Source organism: Bactrocera tryoni, unplaced genomic scaffold, assembly GCF_016617805.1.
Source record: "Bactrocera tryoni isolate S06 unplaced genomic scaffold, CSIRO_BtryS06_freeze2 scaffold_11, whole genome shotgun sequence".
NCBI classification, from domain to species: Eukaryota; Metazoa; Arthropoda; class Insecta; order Diptera; family Tephritidae; genus Bactrocera; species Bactrocera tryoni.
The window spans coordinates 21,617,051-21,622,978 of record NW_024395824.1 but is presented as its reverse complement, the minus strand read 5'-3'; the positions used below and the strand labels follow the sequence as shown (position 1 = coordinate 21,622,978).

At 37.4% G+C, this 5,928-nt stretch overlaps 1 long non-coding RNA gene across 2 annotated transcripts; it reads right to left on the bottom strand.

Moving 5' to 3' along the window:
• Window positions 1-2,600: 2,600 nt before the first annotated feature.
• On the bottom strand, window positions 2,601-3,974 carry LOC120779681. Of its 2 annotated transcripts, XR_005705715.1 has the most exons (4): window positions 3,918-3,974; window positions 3,316-3,861; window positions 2,731-3,056; window positions 2,601-2,641 (listed from the first exon to the last, which is right to left on the bottom strand). It is a non-coding gene; the product is annotated as an uncharacterized LOC120779681 (long non-coding RNA). The 2 variants fall into 2 exon arrangements; XR_005705714.1 differs by lacking the exon at window positions 2,601-2,641 and having other exon boundaries at window positions 2,710-3,056.
• Window positions 3,975-5,928: the final 1,954 nt, after the last annotated feature.

Below are 5,928 nucleotides of genomic sequence, written 5' to 3'. Positions count from 1 at the left end.
ACATCAACCAGCTGGACAACGGCACCTTTTCAATTAAGGGACCGGACATTTCAGGTGCATGCCCTCAAATCGTAATCCTTAACACGTTTGCAGGGGTTGTCATCAAAAGGGAGGTCTTTAATCCGAGGCTGTTTTTTACGTGGCGGGTCCCAAACCCAACGCACAAACCTGTGGAGGGATGTGTCGGCCTCTCACTTTAGCTCGCCTTCAAATGGATGTTTTCTGGTTACCCAGAAGATACTTGGTCAATGACCGGAAGTCGTGAGCTCCTTGAGCCATATGTAAGAGAATCCTTTCTGGACACTCCCAAGTGAATAGCAATCGGAGAACATTTTTCTCATTTGCGTGAACTTCTACACATGGCTCACCTCTTGCTATGGATTATTTGTTTGGTTATACATTAGTTACCATGTCTATCGTATCGTTTACCTCTTTCTTTATAAATAAAACAATTTAAATTCTTATTTTATTTCTTTTTATTCAGTTTTTTTTTTTAATTTACATGTGTATACATAATAGTTCCATTTTTTCTTTCTATTTTTACAAATTTTTAGTAATTATTTTGGATTAGCTTTAAATATTAGCAAGTACATTTAGACTAGAGGACCCGTCCACGCTTTACTGTGGCTGAGGAATGGTACCATCCATATGGTACCAACTATACAATTTTTAGTCAGCCCCACCTTTAAAAGAAACGTATAGAAATTTGGCAACTGAGGAACTATTAGTTAATGAGATATAGCAACTTTTGTGAAGCAACTTGTGTTAGTTTACAAAAAAAGGATCAAAAAATATTTCGTGCGTTAATGAAGCATTGCTTTTTGGGGGAAAAATACTGTTGAATTTGGGCTCTGCACCAGGGAAATGTGGCGCTGAAAAGAGATTAGCTAAGTTGGAAAGAGGCGAAATGAGCACCGAATACTCCCTAAAGAGGCGGAAGCAAAGTGGCTGCTGCGCAAGTTCATAATCCAACAAAAATAACGATTTGCTGATTCCAAAGAGTGTTTGAGTGCTCTTTAATCGTAATAAATCCGAATCGGACAAACGGTGCGTGACAATAAAAAAATGGCTCCATCATTTCACACAAGAGTCCAATTGACAGTCAGCCTAGTGGACTGCACATTATAAACCAGTCCGCAAGCGTGAAAAGATGAAAAAGTCGTCTGGAAAAGTTATGGCATCAGTCATTTGGGATACACGTGGTATAATATTCCTTACTGAGTCAGCTAGGATACATTGTACTGCCTAAATCGTTGCCATTTCCAATATGTAGCAACTGAATTATTTTTGAGGAAGGATCATCGTTTTCGTTTAAATATTGTACTGCTCTGTGCAATGCTTCCAAAATATTTTTGTATATCTGAAATTATAATATATCTATCCTTTTTATCAACTCTATAGTTATTCCGCTAGTTTTTATGTTAGACTAGTGTTCTCCCGCTGTTTAGATTTCTAATCAGTTCTTAACGGCTACAGCTGTAAATAAGATATTTTTGTAAATGTGTACATAAACAGATATCGTATTACAAATATTTATGTGCGTTATCGCTATTGTATGTGATATAGTCTTAAGCGTAGATATGTTTTTCAAATACCAATTTTTATCAACGCTGTAATTAATGTTCATTCAATATTTAATGTATACAAAAAAAATATTGTAGTGTCTATGTAAAGGATCACAAATGGTCCTAAACTAATAACAGATAAGAAATAGTTATAACACATACCGCTGAGAACACTTATAATTAAGATATTTGTACATACTGTCGGTATACACAGTAGATTAATATTAAGATATGTATATGTATGTACTCCGCATGTGGTGCATACATGAATCAGGATAAGGAAATCTATAAATATAGGAGCTCTGGGCAAGTAGATCTGAGTACTATTATATTTTATAACCGAAACCTTCGCGTCGTTATTCAATTGGTAAAACCGATATTTTCAAAACACGCGAGTGGAGTGAAAATCAAAAAGTGTGTAAAAAAAATGGATAATAAATTGCAAAACAAACACAAAATGGTTTATATAATAAATTGCAATAAAAAATAAATAAAGGGAAGAATGCCACGCAAGCCGCCAATGAAATTAGTGAAGTTTATAGCACTGACAGACGGTTAGCGTTCAAGAGTTATACTATGTTCACATATAAGCAGGTTAGCCTGGTTAGCTAGGTTAACTAGGTTATCTTGTAACCTACCCATTAAATGCGAGGTTAGCCATATAATTTGTATGAAAAGATAACCTCGGTCTGCTTTATAACCTACGCGGTTATTTTATAACCTACTAAAATATGCATTGTTGCATTGGAAAGCAGTCGAAATATACTCGAAATTGCGACACTTCAGTATCTATTGTGAATATTTTTGCTTTAATTTGACAGCAACTGACAAAAGGTATAAATTTTAATTTATATATTTTTATTTTTTATGCATACAAATATACTTATATATAATAATTTTATTAAATTGTAATTAGGAAAAGGAAAAACCGTGTCAGATGGACAGTAGATGCAGAGAAATTGCTGCTATTGCACTGGGCAGATAGTATAGAAGAATTACGAAGCGCGAAAAAAAATTTTCATATCTTTGCGAAAAGGAAAAGGAATTTTCAAAAAGGCAGATGAACTACAGTGCAGCTGAAATAAAGGAAAAAGTGCATAATTTTACCAATCGATACAAGTAAGTACATTTAAAATTAGAAAAGTATATTTTGCTGCATACTCACAGCATTATAATATGTATTTTATTTTATAGATTAGAAAAGAATGCGGTGGGTATGACTGGTGGTTCGCCTTCCTCTTGGATCCACTAAAGGAGGTGGAAGAAATACTCAGTGGTAATAAAGCAGTAAATTTCAAAGAAATCATGCAAGAGAGTATAGGTAATATAAAAATGAAACTTTTGTTTGCTCTTTTATTTATTATTTTATTTTAATTCAAGATGTGGAACCAGAAGACAACATTGGTTGCGCTGCTATCTACCCTTCGACGAGCAGCCAATCCCGATTCATTTCAAGCGATGAGCTTGCAGGACTTTCGACGACTCCGGAGTCTGCAAAAGGAAGGAAATTAACCCATGAGCGTTTAATAGAGAATTTGGAAAAAACTTCAGATATGTTTGAGAAAGAAATGGAGTCCATGAGAGGGGTGCATGAAAGAATGGTGGAACTAACAGAAAAAGCAGTGCTTTCGGAAGAGAAAAGGAATGATATTTTAAAAGAAATGAGTGAAAATACGAAAAATTTTTATAAAGACCTTATTAATTTGTTAAATGAAAAATAAAAATAATTACAAATGTAGAACAAACTTACAAAATGAATTCGCAATCGCTCTTCTAATTGTTTCAGGTTCTGCTTCAAAATCTGCTACAGCATCTGTGCGCTCGGGCTGTTCCAGGCGAACACTACTTTCGTAAGTAGTTTGTTCTTCTATCCATTTGTGGTTGATGACATCATTATGACAATTTAAAAAGTTATGCAATGTACAGGCTGCTTTAATTATAAGAGGAACATTTTTGATGTGGTTGTCGACTCCTTTCCCTATTCTCCTAAAACGAGCCTTTAGGTGTCCAAACGCATTTTCCACCACTCTTCGGCATTTGGACAATTGGTAATTAAAAATTTTTTCATGCTCTGGAGGATGTAAGTACTTGGAATGGATAGGGCTTCATTAGATTGTTGGCAAATCGGAAAGCCGAATCACCCATAATGCCCACAGGAACATTCACGCCATTAATAGTTTTGCTTTTTGCAGTAAAGATTGGGTCCTTCAATGCAGTATTTAGTTTGCTACATTGAAAAATTTTTGAGTCATTGCATCGACCTGGGCAGCCAACATTAATGTAGAGGAAGCGATATCTGGATAAAAAAGAATTTAATGAAAATATCAAGTGAAAATTCATTTTACCTCTAACCTATAATCCACAAGGGCAAATAAAACTGTGGAGTACCACCCGTTATAATTGTAATAGTCCGTGCAATCCTTTCCAGGTGGCCGAACTTTAATGTGGCAACCGTCTATGGCACCAAGACATTGCGGAAAGCCAAGCTTCTCAAACCCATGAACATACTCATCCACTTTTTCACTGTTCCTTAATTGTTCTGTCAAATAAATGGGACGCAATGATTGCCACACTTCTTGGCAAAAAGCAAGAAATATTTCGCTGACGATTGCTTTCGAAACACCGAATAGTCGTGCAACAGTTTCATACTCCGCCGAAGATTTTAATGTGTAGACGGCAACAGCTACTCTTTTCTGCAATGGGATGCACTTCCTATAGCATGAATCCTGTTTGGTAATACCTTTGACATATTCACACAATATTTCAAAGGTTGCCCTGCTCATGCGAAAGGTTTCCTTAAAAACGCGGTCGTTCATTGATGGAACATCCTTTTCCCAGAAGTTCCCATGTCGCTTCTAAAGTATATGTATTTAAATGCAGTGAGTCGTCGCCGTGTACTGACGTATTTTTTTCTGCTCCGCGTTTTTTTATTTTATCGCTATTAATGCCGTGTGTTTGCGGGCATAGAGTTGACCGTGCTCAGCCCAAGATTGGTTGCCATAAATGCAATCAAATATTTCACTTGTCGTGCGTGAATCTATCACAGGCTGATGTAGATTTCTTGGTGAAATCTAAAAATGCCTTCTATTGTAAAGCCTGCGCGGTAGTTCGGAGAAATTCCATTCGCTCGCCGCCTGCGTCGCCATCAGTGCGCGAAGTTCAATGCACTTATAATTTAAGTTCGCAACAACAAAATTCTGAACAATCGAATAGTGAAATAGCTGAACCTTTGTTGGAGCATAACAATCATAACAAAGAAAATGTAGTGCTTAATTCTCTTTTACGGGAAGTAAGTTAACAGAGAAGTGAACAAACGAAGGCGCTCGCGTTAATACAGCAATTATGTGATGATCGCAAATCGTTAATCGCTATGCTTAACGAACTCAAATCAGAGATCTGCACTGTGCATAAGAAATTGTCCGACAATGTCAATTTCTCTGCTGCCAACCCCACTCTCACTGCTGCGACTGCTGTTGTTCCAGTGACTCCACAATCGCTGCTCCGTCTAACACCACTGTTCCTGCTGATAACGTGTGTGAGAACTATCTCGCTCCCGCTACACTGAAGGTACTCTCTGCAGCTTCAACTACTGCAAACTCTATCTCTACTTCTACGACTATTGCGAGTACAAATGCTCCGTCGCCGAAAGTTGTTGTTTCTGCTCCCACTGATTGTGTGAGTATGGATTATCTTGCTCCCGCTACTTCGAAAGCACTCTCGGCTGCTCCGTCTGCTGCTTGCTCCGCTCGCTCTATTGCTGCTGTTAATAATAATGTCAATACATATGCTGACGCTGTTGGTAGGAACATCAACACTCACTCGAAAGCCAATAACAATCCAACAGCTGCTGCTAAACCAGCTCGCCAACCTGTCGCTGTCAATGCTGCTCACTCTGTCGCCGTTGATTCTGTAAACAACTCTTCTACTTCAATTCCTGCTAACAGAAATTTGAAGTTAAAAGTGAGTACCAGGAACAAAAAGTCCCCAGCCACTTCAACTGTTGTTGGTGTTAATGCCAATGTTGATCTCGATGTCGTCATACCCAAGAAATGGATTCACTTATCTGCTTTTAAGAACTCAGTCACGGAGGAAGATATTATATCTTTTGTTGTTAAACATGCTAATGTTGATAGAGAGCATCTTCTATGTTATAAATTAATTAAGAAAGATACCGATGTTAATATTCTTAAGAGGATAAACTTTAAGCTAGGTGTGTCCCCATCTTTTTTTAATGCTGTTTTCTCCTCTTCAGTGTGGCCTTCTGGCATTAAGCTGCGTCCCTTTAAGTTTTTTCTAAAGCGAGGGGAAAACAGCGCTGCAGATTAGTTGACGCGCCTGTTAATCGCAATTCTACTCATGCGTT